Source organism: Camelus ferus, chromosome 17 (genome assembly GCF_009834535.1).
Source record: "Camelus ferus isolate YT-003-E chromosome 17, BCGSAC_Cfer_1.0, whole genome shotgun sequence".
NCBI classification, from domain to species: domain Eukaryota; kingdom Metazoa; phylum Chordata; class Mammalia; order Artiodactyla; family Camelidae; genus Camelus; species Camelus ferus.
In genome coordinates this window covers 47,504,760-47,520,034 of record NC_045712.1, presented here as the reverse complement: position 1 = coordinate 47,520,034, position 15,275 = coordinate 47,504,760, and the positions used below count along the sequence as shown (strand labels likewise).

At 40.5% G+C, this 15,275-nt stretch overlaps 2 protein-coding genes across 19 annotated transcripts in view; one reads left to right on the top strand and one right to left on the bottom strand.

Moving 5' to 3' along the window:
* The window catches only part of LOC116657289, a 319,209-nt gene that overhangs the window by 28,506 nt on the left and 275,428 nt on the right, over positions 1–15,275 (bottom strand). The gene's annotated exons all lie outside the window — the stretch shown is intronic.
* Positions 1–15,275, top strand: part of RBMS3 (RNA binding motif single stranded interacting protein 3) — a 629,715-nt gene that overhangs the window by 533,823 nt on the left and 80,617 nt on the right. The window lies entirely within an intron of this gene.

The window sequence follows — 15,275 nt, the reverse complement described above, 5'->3', positions numbered from 1 at the left end:
GGAAGAGAAATAAAGAAGATACGGGAGACTGCACAGGTCAAATTTAACCCTAGCTGATTTCAGGCTAGATGGCTAGGTAGGAGGCGATGTCCTTAAGTTGAATTAGTATGTGTAAGAGAATGAATAAATTCCAGATCAGGGTCATACAGTTCTTTTAGGGCATGCTGAATTAGGTAAGATTTTCAGTACATAGCTTCAAACACACTTCTGGCACACGAAAGTGGCAGGGAAAGACTTGAGAGTCACCCATTCCCTTTGCAGAGAAGAGATGGGCTTTCTAGCCAATCCATTTATTTTCCACTAGTAATTACCTTGCTTGATCTATGCAATAGCTCTTAGACTTAGGAATATGAAATAAGACGCATATGATGACATTACATGTAGGGTCCTACTGTACTGTGCTCTAAGTCAAATGCTTGCTTATGCCCCTTGCAAACAAGATTGTTTAGCAACCTATAGTTTAGCTTACACCTGTATTTTTAAGGCTAATTATGCATTTTTTAATTGAAGTATAGTCAGTTACAATGTGTCAATTGCTGATGTACAGCTTCGTGTCCCAGTCGTGCGTATATATACATATATTCATGTTCATAGTCTTTACATGAAACTTTACATAAGTGATATGGACACCACCACGTAAATCACAAGGGCCCGGTCACCTGATCATGTCCATGTGTATTACACGTGACCAGGCGTATGACGAGAAATGTTCTGGCTGGCCAAAAATGAAGCAAACTCTCACAATATTGATTTCCTAGCAGCCCAAATTACAGAAGAAGGAAAGTCCTGCTTTTACTTACATTCCTCTACTTTCTAAGATTTTTCCTCTCCTTCCCTCTCTCACAGTTTCCTTTTGGTCTTACCAGTGTTCAATTCATTAGATGATTTACTAAATCTGACCCCACTTTTAAGGTGTATCTTTGCTTCTTGAGGTTATTAAGTTAGATAAACTCCAGTGAGTATCCATTAGACAGCATATACTTTTTCATTTTTGAATTATTAAACTTGCTCAAAAATTGTGCTTTTGAACCTACCTGGAAGTGGCTGGCTAGTCCATGTGTCGCTTTCTTAGAAAACTCCTTTATTGGTTGCTCGGAAGAAGCCCACGTTTGTCTTAAAGAAGGCTTTTAAATATCACACGTCTCACTAAAATTGTGATGGAACACCACAAGTGTAAGTGAATGAGAAACAAGTGGTTTAATTTCCATAAAAATACTGTGCATTTGAAAATTAAGAAGATTATTTACGAGAAGAAAGTGTGTTTTAAATTATTGATCTCATAGTATTTAAGAGTCCTCCAAAGAAAGGTACGAGAGCTTCAAATTATAATTACTGTGTAATTAATTAACTTCTGGAGTATTTCCAATAGAATCAAGAAAACCTCTGTAGCCTGTATCTTGGAAGCGTAACAGCAATGAAAAGTAGGTATTCCTTAACCAGTCTTTCCTTCTGTGAACACTAAAGATGACAGATTTCTTTTAAGGTGGTAAACTCATTGGAAAACTCAAGCCAGAATCATTTATCCATTCATGCATTCATTCAACAGATGTTTCATCAGGTGTCTGTTCTGTGCCAGGCACCGTTTCGGGTACTTAAAGAGAAAACTGAACCTAGAAGAGGTTCCTTCCCTTATGGAACAGACATTCTAGCAGGAAAAAAAAAAAATTAAAAAACAAAGAATATGCTAACAAACGTTAAATATTGGAGGCCAGATTTTGATGAAATTGTCAAGGTCTTTGGGAATCTCAGCCATTTATTTTCAACGTCCCCCCAACCCTCAAACCCACTAAGATGCCTTTTCTTCAAGGCACTTAAATATCCCGAAACTTATTCTTTCTCTCCTTTGCTTTTTTTATTTAAACAATATTTATAGAGAACCCCACTACGTGTGGTCCCTGCGCTCTCTCATGCTCAGGCCAACGCAGCGTAAACATGAAACTTACAGTGTGTTGGGGAGGAGAGAGAGAAGTCAAATAAGTGTTTACAGGATATGAAAATAAGCTGGTCATAAATTCTGTTTAAGAAAGAGTCATAAGATTCTGGTGATCTCAGTGGAGTGTGTGTGTGTGTGTGTGGCAGAAGCCGAGAGAGCGATCACAGGAAACAGAAAACGGCCTTTCAGTCCAACTAAACCAACAGAGCTCTGCTTCTCTCCAAGCCTCTTCTGAAGAACTCGATTTATTGTTAGTCTCTTAGTGTGGATGAGGGGGTCAGTGGGCTCGGGTAGCTGTTTTTCCCCCCTGTGTATGATGTAATGAAAAGTTTAACTCTCTAAAGAATTCCAGGCATCGGTCAGCAGGTGCATTGGTCCTTGGATTTAGAGTTCTCTCTCTCTGGAATAATGCCTTACCTATTCAGTTTTCATAGAAGTCCTTTGTTCTATCTTCTTATGAGGTTTTATTTTTAATATATTACACGTTACTGGAAAAGATAAACCTGAATATTACAGAATAATGTTTTTATGGATGAGGGACGGGAGGCTCAGAGTGGTTAACTGACTTTTCGAATATCACACAGGTTGGTGGCCGAGCTGGGGCAGGTATATTTCAATCCAGTTAACACCAATTCTGATTCTTCATTAAAGTTTTGTATTTCGGGCTATATAATTTAACCCAGAGTAAATCAACTTGACAGATTAATAGAAAAAATTATGATTGGATCCCTCTCTACCTAAAACACAAAATATTAGTAAGTTATCTACGTCCATTAATGCCAATTAGATCAGCATAAGAAGACATTTTTTATCTTTTAGTAATCTCATCATTGTCTTTTACGTGGAAAAGAGTGCATATAACTTAGTGAAAAACCTATTTTGACAGGCACACTCATTCAAATACATCGTATCATAATTTCATGCTTTTTGTCTCAAAATTACATAATGCGGGGTGAACTGTGTGAGGTAAATTTAATTTTAGCCTGCAGAATCATTGGAAATGGCTCACATTAATCTTGTAAGTACTTTGTGCATTTTAAAACAGATGGATTAGATGATAAATGAGAAAATTTCATGAAAACACAATACCAAAAAAAAGTGTCATTTTTTTTGAAGTCTATGTTAACTAGAGCACCGTCTGAAACTATATGCTAAAATCCTTTATGATGTTTCCACACATAGGGTACTTTATTATTAAAGCCCCATAAGTAACTGGAGCTTTGTATACTAACATTGACTGAATTTTGTTTTGAGGACCAGATTCTTACTTTTTTCAAAACCCCATCTATCCATTCAAAAAAATCAAGCAGTTCTGAATTAAATCAAATAATTTCTGCTACAGTAATGATATTTTGTCATATTCCTTATGTTAGATAGTGTCTAGTTTATAAAGTAAAAATAATCATTAAAAATAATACCCTGTAAACTCAATGTTTTTTAACAAGAAAGAATAATTATTAATAAACATAATATTTTCTACTTTTTTAAAGGTATTTTCCTAATTCATTTTTTAAACTACTTAGAGTTCACTTAAAGTCCTACGTTCATGTTATGGCATTGAGAATAATTCGCCAAACACAAATTTTAATAAATACTACAGACACAAATTCAGCAAGTTTCCTTGACCATTCTCTGACTCTAAAAATGAAAGACTGGTACCAACCCTTTCTGTTTGGGAGATAAAAATCATCATTGGAGTTTCATGGGGGACTGGAGCCTGTCTTGCAGGAGGCCAGGGACAGGTAAAATAAAGGACTGGAGAAAAAGAGAATTTCCCAGAGAAGAAAAAAGAAGGAATGAGGCTTTCATGGAGGGGGAAATGCAACTCAAAAACTACAGAACCTCTGATTCAGTTCATGCAAACTATCGCCGCGAACTCCTGCACAGCTGAGTGTCACACCTGCGAGTCTGTTTGTGGAATCAGTTGCTAATTCTAGTTATAATTTTTCAGCTGTCTCCCTACATTCGCATTGGTAATTCCCTGTCTCTTAGTAATTATAATGAAAATATGCAGGGTTTCGCTGCAACTTTATTTTAGTATTTTGGGGGCCTCCATGGAGGAGGCTTAGAGAATCCTGCCCAGTACCAGGGTCAGGTGCCCACAATTCTCGAGAGCTGGAGGTATTCCAGAGTGCTCTGTGCAGGACCAGCTGCAGAGTGCAAAAGCCACTGCCTGAGACACCTGCACGGACTACTTTTTTTTTTTTTTTCTATTGAAGTATAGTCAATTTACAGTATTGTGTCCATTTCTGGTGCACAGCATCATGTCCCAGTCATACATGTACATACATACGTTTGTTTTCATATTCTTCATTATAGATTACTACAAGATATTGAATATAGTTCCCTATGCTGTACAGAAGAAACTTATTCTCTATTTTTTATATAGTAGTTAGTATCTGCAAATCTCAACCCTAATTTATCCCTTTCACCTTCTTTCCCCTCTTCAGTAACCATAAGTTTGTTTCCTGTCTGTGAGTCTGTTTTGTAAATAAGTTCATTTGTATCTTTTTTTTTTAGATTCCACAAATAAGTGATACATGGTAATGTTCTTTCTGACTTACTTTACTTAGTATGATAATCTCTAGGTCTATCCATGTTGCTACAAATGGCATTATATTCTTTTTTATGGCTGAGTAAGTATTCCATTGTATAAATATACCATTACTTCTTTATCCAGTCATCTGTCTATGGGCATTTAGGTTGTTTCCATGTCTTGGCTACTATAAATAGTGCTGCTATGAGCCTTGGGTGCACTGGCTTTTTTTTTTTTTTTTTATTATTGAGGTCTAGTCAGTTACAGTGTGTCCATTTCGGATGCACAGCATCATGTCCCAGTTATGTGACTTCTTTCAAGCTCTACAGATTGTCACCTTTTCTGCCACTGCATTCACGATCTTTGTTCTCACATTTTTTACCCAATTGACCTCCCTACTTTTTCCCACGCCCAGATTCTCAGAAAAAGATGGACTAATTTGGCTGAATTGCTAAGATTTTGAAGTGTTAGCCCTAGAACGCCTCAGGAAGCCTGGTGGTCCCATTATTGACAATGTTTGTAGTGTTCCTGTGTGGGAAATGTCCCGACTGCCTCTGGAGGTCTGATCCATGAGTTAGTTAGGTCATCACCGCAGTCAGAAAAAGCAAGTGAAAAGTAGCCATATAGATTAAAATCAAGCCACATACAAAATGGTAAATGAGTTCAAAAAAATTTTAAAAAGTCACACTATCATTTGCTTTTTGCTGGTAAATTTTGGCGTTTGAAGTGGACCAGTACATCTCTTACTCCCCTGTATCTGAGGCAACTCATTTATACTTTGGCTTTTGAAATTTTATGATATGACAAAATTGACAAATATGATTATATAAAAAAGTGCCAAATTAAGCATTGCATTTTGCTGTTCTTGTCAAAACCATGGTCAATCAAAAACAGTTCTCTGTCCTTTTCTGAAATTCTTGCGTACCTTCTTACAGACTAGATTCACCCAGAAAATATTTTTAAAAGGTCATTTTACCCATCTGAGTCCACAATAAAGCTGTACCATGCGGTATGGGGTAAAATCATCTCTTCTTAGCTGGATACATTCTTGGAAGACAATTTTTATTTTTAACTTGGAAAACTGACTTCTTGAGACAAAACATCCTCGAATGTTATATCAGAGAAATGGTGGTTGTAAAGAATGTAGGAATTATTATAAAGCAATAAAGCTTAATGATTTTTCACTGAGTTTGAATTTCGTGCACTGTGTAGAAATAATTTTTTAAGTTAGGCCTTTTACCAAGACCACTGGATATTCATATTTGTTAGACCTATCCTAAGAGAAAACTATGCAATTATACTTAGATTTGGGGTTTGTTTGTTTTTTTTTTAATTTTACAAATTGCCCAGCGCGGTCAGGATCAGTAGCCAGTTACAATGTGTGAGGTAACCACGATTGCTGCCACTACCACGCAAATACTAAAAGCTATCAATTGATGATGTTCCGGGGGTGCAAGCAAAATTCTTAAAAGAATGACACCACACAGTATAGCCATCCAATTAACAAATGGGTTGACAAGTGACATTAACGAAGAGCTAAGTCAGCCACGAGTGACAGCAGAAACAAACACGTGTGTAACCACCACCAGCGCCACATCAGAGGCGAGTCCCCCATCCCTGGAAACCTCGGGATTCAGCCCCACGAAGGCACTCCTGACCCTGATCACTAAGATGACCCATGAGTTCTTTTTAGACACAATGTAACGTGTCTGATCTAGAGCGATGTCTCCCTGTTTAAAGCTGTTTCCTTCTCATGCTCTGTTCTGCAGCCTGGTGCTTGGTGAGCTCAGGCTGCTTCCCGGGGGCCCGGGGCCTCCTGCTGCCGCAAACCCTCCAGGCTTGTTCAGCCTCACTGACACTGTGACTTACAGGGGTCTACAAGCCGTGGGCCTTGCCTGTGTCTCCAGGAGTTGAGTGCTAGCCAGCCAACATTTTAGACAAAAATGAAGACAGAAATTGACACGATATTGCCAGCGATGTGTAACTTCTAGGGAAACTGTAATGTCCTTGAACACTGTGACATCTTTACCCGGGAGGCAGTGACCATTTTTAAGTCACAAGGGTGTGGGTCAGGCTCCCCTCGGACTTCACGTCTGTGTACTTCCCATTCACTGCCCGACCTGACATCGGCCAAGATGACTGAGGTGATGATGAACATCCCACCCAGGGAGACTGGCCTTAACCCCTGGAGGATGGCCTTTTCTACCAGATGGCGAAGTAGCAGGACCACGAGCTCGCCTCTCCTCGCAACTACAACAAAACCACAACTGGCTGCTACACAACCAGAGGGAAACAAGGCTGGAACCTAGCAAAACAGATCTTTTTCAATTGGAAACATAAAGAGGGAACCACAGTGGGATGGCAGGAGGGGTGTGCTCACAATATAATCAGGCCTCTTAACCCCCGGGTGGATGAGCCACAGGAGTGAGAGTTCTGAGCCCCATGTCAGGCTCCCCAGCCCAGGGTCCCGGCATTGGGAGGAGGAGGAGACCCCAGGGCATCTGGCTTTGAAGGCCAGGGGGGCTAAACTCCAGGAGCCCCACAGAACTGAGGGGGAACAGAGACTCCATTCTCTTGGGAAGCGTACACAGAATCTCATGTGCACCAGGTCTAAGGGCAGAGGCAGTGATTTCATAGGAACCTGGCCTGCCTGCTGATTTTGGAGAGTTTCCTGGGGACATAGGGGATGGTGTGGCTCACCCAGGGGACATAAAAGCTAGTAGCAGACATTCCAGGAGTGTTCAGCTACATGAGCTTTCCCAGAGGCTGACATCTTGACTGGATCATTAGCATCAAGACCTGGCCCCACCCAACAGCCTGTAGGGAAGCCTCAGGCCAAACAACACACAGGGTGGGAGCACAGCCCCAGCCATCAGCAGACTTCCTGAGCCACAAAGGCCTCTAGACACAGCCCTACCCACCAGAGGTCCAGGACCAAGCTTCACCCAGCAGTGGGCAGGCATCAGCTCCTCCTGCCAGGAAACCTGCATAAGCCTCTAGTCCAGCCTCACCCACCAGGGGGCAGATACCAGAAATGAGAAAACAGCAATCCCGAAGCCCATAGAAGGAATCCACAAACACAGGCCAGACTCTACCCTGGGACCAGCTCTGCCCTGGCCCTTGGGTGACGAGAGAGGAGTGCACTGCTGGGACACAGAGGACGTCTCCCACTGAGGGCCACCTCTCCAAGGTCAAGAAACTAACCTACTTAAAAATACAAATAGAAATATAGACAATGTGAGGCAGCGGAGGAATATCTCCCAGGCCAAAGCACAAGATAAAATCCCAGAAGAAGAAGTGATGAGGAACTAGGCAATTTATCCAAGAAAGAGTATGAAGTAATGATGACAAAGATGTTCAGAGAACTCAGGAGGAGTATAGATGCACAGAGCAAAGTTTTTAACAAAGAGTTGGAAAATATAAAGAATACCCAGAGTTGAATAACATCACTGAAATGAATTAACACACTAGAAGGAACCAAGAATAGACTAAATGAGGCAGAAGAACGGATCAACGAGCTAGAAGACAGATGAGTGGAAATCACTACTGCAGAACAGGAAAAAGAATGAAAAGAAATGAGGATAGTTTAAGAGAATTCTAGGACAACATGAAGTGCTCTAATATTCGCATTATAGGGGTCGCAGAAAGAGAAGAGAGAGAGAAAGAACCTGAGGAAATTTTTGTAGAGATAATAACTGAAAAATTCCCTACCCTGGGAAAGGACATAGTCACCCAAGTCCAGGAAGTACAGAGAGTTCCACACAGAATCAACCCAAAGAGGAGCACACCAAGGCACATAGTCATCAAATTGACAAAAAATAAGGAGAAGGAGAAAATTTTTAAATCAGCGAGAGAAAAGCAACAAATAACACACAGGGGAGCTCCCATAAGGTTATCAGCTGATTTTTCAGCAGAAACTCTACAGGCCAGAAGGGAGTGGCCTGATATATTTAAAGTGACGAAAAGGGAAAACTTACCACCAAGAATACTCTATCCAGCAAGGCTCTCCTTCAGATTTGATGCAGAAATTAAAGGCTTCACAGATAAACAAAAGCTAAAAGAATTCAGCACCACCAAACCAGCTTTACGACAAATGTTAAAGGAACTACTCTAGACGTTAAACCACAAGAAAAGAGAACAAAAAGAAAAGAGAAAAAAAAATCTACAAAAACAAACCCAAAAACAATTAACAAAATGGCATTAAGACCATAGGTATCAATAATTACCTGAAATGTAAATGGATTAAATGCTCGAACCTAAAGACATAGACTGGCTGAATGGATTCAAAAACAAGCCCCATGTATCTGCTATCTACGAGAGATCCCCTTCAGAGCTAGAGACACATGCAGGCTGAAAGTGAGGAGATGGAAAAAGATATTCCACGCAGAGACCAAAAGAAAACTGGAGTAGCAATACTTGTATCAAAGTAGATTTTAAAATAAAGACTGTTGCAAGGGACAAAGAAGGACACTACATAATGCTCAAGGGATCGATCCAAGAAGAGGATATAACAATTGTAAATACATATGCACCCAACAGAGGAGCACCTGAATGTGTAAAGCAACTTTTAACAGACATAAAAGGAGAAATTGACAGTAACACAGTAATAGTGGGGGACCTAAACACCCCACTTACACCAATGGACAGATCATCCAGACAGAAAGTCAGTAAGGAAATAAATGCCCTAAGTGACACATTAGACCAGATGGACCTAACTGATATGTATAAAGAATTCCATCCAAAAGCAACAAAATGCCATCTTCTCAGGTGCACACAGAACATTCTCCAGAATCAGCCACATGCTGGCGCTCAGAGCTAGCCTCAGTAAATTTAAGAAAATTGAAATTGTACCAAGCATCTTTTCCGACTACAATGCTAAGAGCTAAGAAGGTTAGAAATCAACTACAAGGAAAAAACTGCAAACATGTGGAGGCTAAACAATATGCTTCTAAGCAACCAATAGATCAGTGAAGAAATCAAAGAGGAACCAAAAAAAAAAAAAAAAAAACCCCAAAACTTTGAAACAAAGGAAAACGAAAACACAAGGATCCAAAACCTCAGGGACACAGGAAGAGCAGTTCTCAGAGGGAAGTTTATAGCCATACAAGCCTACCTTGGGAAACAAAAAAATATCTCAAGTAAACAACCTAACCTTACACCAAAAGCAGCTGGAGAAAGAAGAACAAAACCCAAAGTTAGCAGAAGAAAAGAAATCATAAAGATTAGAGCAGACATAAATGAAGTAGAGACTAAAAAATAATAGAAAAGATCAATGAAACTAAAAGCTGCTTCTCTGAAAAGATAAACAAAACTGATAAACCTTTAGTTCAGACTTAACAAGAGGAAAAGGCTCAAATTAATAAAATCAGCAATGAGAAAGGAGAAGTTACAGCTGACACCAGAGAAATACAGGGATCATCAGAGGCTACTATGAGCATCTATATACCAACAAAAAAGGACAACGTAGAAGAAACGGACAATTTCTTAGAAAGGTACAGTTTGCCAAGACTGAACCAGGAAGAAATAGACAATATGAAATAGACTAGTTACAAGAACTGAAATTGAATCAATAATTTAAAAACTCCCAACAAACCAAAGTCCAGGACCAGATGGCTTCACACGGGAATTCTACCAAACATTTAGGGAATAGTTAACACCTATCCTTCTGAAACTGTTCCAAAAAACTGCAGAGGAAGGAACACTTCCAAACTCATTCTATGAGGCCGTCATCACCCTGATACCTAAACCAGACAAGGATATCACAAAAACCCAAAATTACAGGCTAATGCCACTTATCAATATAGATGCAAAAATCCTCAACAAAATATTAGCAAATTGGCTCCGACAATGCATTAGAAGGATCACACACCGTGATCAAGTGGGATTTATCCCAAGGATGCAAGGATTTTTCAGTATGTGCAAATCGATCAATGTGATACACCACATTAACAAACTGAAGAATAAAAACCATATGATCATCTCAATAGATTCAGATAAAGCTTTTGATAAAATTCAACATCCATTTATGATGAAAACTCTCCAGAAAGCGGGAATAGACAGAACATACTTCAATAGAATGCAGGCCATATGTGACAAACCCACAGCTAACATCATACTTAACGGGGAAAAGCTGAAAGCATTTCCTCTAACAACAGGAACATGACAAGGATGCTCATTCTCACCTCTTTTATTCAACATAGTTTTGGAAGTCCTAGCCCTAGCAATCAGAGAAGAAAGGGAAATGAAAGGAATCCAAATTGGAAACGAAGAAGTAAAATTGTCACTGTTTTCAGATGACACGATACTGTACATAGAAAACCCTAAAGAAACTAACAGAAAACTACTAGAACTCAATGAAATTTGATAAAGTTGCAGGATTACACTAAAAACAAAACAGCAAAAAAAGAAATTAAGGAAACAGTACCGTCCACCATCACACCAAAAAGAATAAAATACCTAGGAATGAACCTACCCAAGGAGGCAAAAGACCTGGGCTCCGAAAACTATAAGAAACTGGTGAAAGAAATTGAAGATGGGTCGAGGGTGCCAAGATGGCAGAGTAGAAGGATGCTCTCAGCTCACCCTCTCCTACGAATACACCAAGAGAGACACCCATGGGCCCGCCCTTTCACTCAGAACACCTGCTGAACTTTGACAGGACAAGGACATCACCTTCTTCAAAAAACAAAACTCATCACAAATTCTGGTAGAGCAAAATAAAAGAAGAAAAAGGAAATGAGTGCAGGATCTGAGCCTCGGGGAGGGAGCACAAAGGAAGAACAGCGCTCTTACACTGGGATGCCCCCTCTCCAACGGAGAGCTCAGCAGGGATGGATGGGGAATTTCCGAGGCTCGGATCTGTGCCAAGCAGCAGCTCGGCCGACAGAACTGAGAGAAATGGGCACAAGTCCCTGCGACCCCCAGCCCTAGACACGAGCCAGCAGGTGTGGGCTGGGACTGGCTGCCTGACCCGGGCGAAAGGCTGGGGCCGACAGCACAGAGGCAGCCGCGGGGGGCTGGAGTGCACTGTGCGCCATGGCTGGGAGTATGTATAGAACAGAATGGTCTGGGTCCCCCAGAAAAAAAAGCAACACTGCTGGTGGGTGCTGGGGGAGGGGCGCCATAGCCTTTGTCCCCATGGGGCCCCAGCACTATCACTGGCGTATTCTTGCAAGGAGAGAGGCAGGGCTCAGCCAGGCCACCGTATTCACTGGTGCACGGCTCCCCAGGCAGAGGGGACCAATTTGCTCCACGGGTGCCCTTCTGGACCTGCGCCTCTAAGACAAATGAGCAAGGAGCAAAGGAGCAGACACACAAGTTCTGGCACACAGCGGGGGGCAAGTGCAGGAGCATCTTTTTCAGCAGACCTGCTTACCCTAGGCAGAAGCAGCGCTGGGAACCTCTCTGACCCGACAGCTCACCACGATCAAAGTGTGTGACCCAGATGTTGGCAGATGTGCACTCGTAGCTCTGAGGGTAGAGAACCTGGGAGACACCAGAGCAGAGCACTGACATCCCTGCGGCTAAAGGGGGGACCAGAGGAGCATCAACAAACAGCACTTGAAGCCCTCCAACCCCGCCGACCATGCACCGCAGCTCAGAAGCAGGTCTGGAAGCCCCCATTCCAACGAAAGGGGAGCACATATGGCCTGCTCAGGGCTGTGATAATCACAGAACAAAAAGGAGGCCCCCCTCAACAACCAGAGCAGGCTCAGATCACGACCACACCGACCACAGCCCCAGTCAGAAGGAAAACAGCCAACATACAGGGTAGAAAGATGTGGCAACCCTCCATACTAAAAACAGACCTCGGGACAAATTCGATGCTAACAGTCTACCAAGAACACATCCTCTTAAAAAATTTTTAAAAAGCCCTTCAGGACCACAGTAGATTACTGATACTCCATAATGCATAGTGCCAGAGAGATAAAAGTGAAATGAAGAAGCAGAGGGACTACTCCCAATTAAAAGAACAAGACAAGTCCCCTGAAAGACCAACCAATCAAATAGACCTCAAGAGTCTACTAGATCATGCCTTCAGAAAGGCACTGAAGGAAATAAGAGACTATATAAATAAGCATGCAGAATACTATAAAAAGGAAATAGAAACTATAAAGAGGAGCGAATTAAAAACAGAAAACTTAACAGCTCAGATAAAAGCTGAGCAAAGGCAGTCAAAGCAGATTAGACAATGCAGAGGAATGAATAAGTGAGTTAGAAGACAGGGTAACGGAAGTCGCCCAACCAGAACAGCCGACAGAAAAGCAAGGGAAAACCAGTGAAAGCAACATAAGGGACCTATGGGATAATATAAAGCGTGCCAATCTATGCGTAATAGGGGTCCCTGAAGGAGAAAAAAGAGTTAAGGGGATTGAAAGTGTATTTGAAGAAATCATGACTGAAAACTTCCCAAACCTAAAGAAGGAATCAGATATCCAAGTAAAGGAAGAACAGAAGGTCCCAAACAAGAAGAACCCAAATAGACCTACACCAAGACATTATAATTAAGATGGCCAAGGTTAAAGATAAAGAAATGATTCTAAAGGCAGCAAGAGAAAAACACAGAGTTAGTTACAAGGGAACCCCCATAAGGCTCTCAGCTGATTTCTCAGCACAAACATTGGCAGGGGCAAGATACATACAAAGTCCTAAATGAGAAAAAGCTGCAATCTAGGATACTCTGTCAGGCAAGACTATCCTTTAGAATAGAAGGAGAGAGAATTTCACAGACAAGCAAAAACTATAAGAATTAAGCAATACTAAACCTATCCTCAAAGAAATACTGAAAGGTCTACTCTAAATAGAAAAGAAGTAGGATGCTACAGAAATGAGAAAACTGTAATTGGAAGCAAGATAACTACAATGAGCTGCAATAGAAGATGTAAAACAGGACATCAAAATCATTAAAGGTGGGAGAGAGAAGCAAGAAGACAGGAGCACTTTAAGACATAAAGCAAATAGTAACAGACATAAAGGGGGAAACTGATGAGAACACAATCACAGTAGGACACTTGAACACCCCATTATCACTGGATGGATCTTTCAGATGGAAAATCAATAAGGCAACAGAAATATTAAGTGACACAATACAACACTTGGACTTGGTTGATATTTTTAGGACATTACATCCCCCCAAACTAGAATGTACATTCTTTTCAAGTGCTCATGGAACATTCTCTAGGATAGACCACACACTAAGGCACAAAAGAAGCCTCAACAAATTTAGGAGGATAGAAATGATTTCAAGCATCTTTTCTGACCACAATGGCATGAAACTAGAAATCAATCACAGGAAAACAAAGGAGTGAAAAATGACAGCACGGAGACTAAACGTGCTACTAAAAAACCAATGGGTCAACAATGATATCAAATAAAAAATTTAAAAATACTTTGAGACAAACGACAATGAAAACACAACCACACAACATCTATGGGATGCAGCAAAAGCAGTCCTAAGAGGGGAGTTCATAGTGATACACACCTTCCTCAAAATACAAGAACAACCTCAAGTAAACTATCTAACCTATCACCTAAAGGAATGAGAAAAAGAAGAGCAAACCAAAAACCTACAGTCAGCAGAAGGAAGGAAATAATGAAGATCAGGAAGGAAATTTTAAAAAATAGAGATAAAAAAATGGGAAAAAATTGACTAAACCAAGAGCTGATTTCTTGGAAGGGTAAACAAAATTGACAAACTTCTGGCCAGGCTCACCAAGGAGAAAAGAGAACACAAATATACAAAATAAGAAAAGAAAATGGAGAGATCATAACCAATACCACAGCAATACAAAAAATGGTAAGAGAACTCTATGAACAACCATATGGAAACAAATTGCACAGCACAGAAAAAAATGGACAAATTTCCGGAAACACAGTCCGCCAAGACTGAATCAAGAAGGAATAGACCACTTGAACAGACTGATCACTAGAAATGAAACAGAACGAGCAATAAAAAACCTCCCACAAACAAAAGTCCAGGACCAGACGGCTTCACAGGGGAATTCTACCAAACACACAAAGAACTCATACTGATCCTTCTCAAACTCTGTCAAAAGACTGAAAAGGAGGGAGTACTCCCACACTCATTCTATGACTCCATCATCACCCTGATACCAAAGCCACACAAAGGCACTCCCAAAAAAGAGAATTATAGGCCAATATCATTTTCGAACATAGAGGCAAAACTCCTCAACAAAATATTAGCAAACAGAATCCAACAGCACATAAAAAAGATCATACACCATGATCAAGTTGGATTCATCCCAGGGACACAGAGATGATTCAACATATGCAAATCAGTCAGTGTGACACACCACATCCACAAAAAAAAGGACAAAAATCACATGATCATCTCAATAGATGAAGAAAAAGCATTTTATAAAATTCAACACCCATATATGATAAAAACTCTTACCAAAGGAGGTATAGGGGGAACATATCTCAACATAATAAAGCTATTTATGACAAACCCACAGCCAGCATAATACTCAACAGTGAAAAACTGAAGGCCTTCTTATTAAAATCTGGAACAAGACAAGGGTGCTCACTCTCACCACTTCTATTCAACATAGTTTTGAAATTCCTAGCCACAGAATTCAAGCAAGAAAAAGAAGAGGGATCCAAATTGCAAGAGAAGAGGTAAAAATTGTCACTATATGCAGATGACATGATACTATACATAGAAAACCCTAAAAGATCCATACAAAAACTACTAGATACTAGATACCACTAGATACTGATAAAAAAATATTTGGCAAGGTAGCAGGATACAAGATTAACATACAGAAATCAGTTGCATTTCTTTAC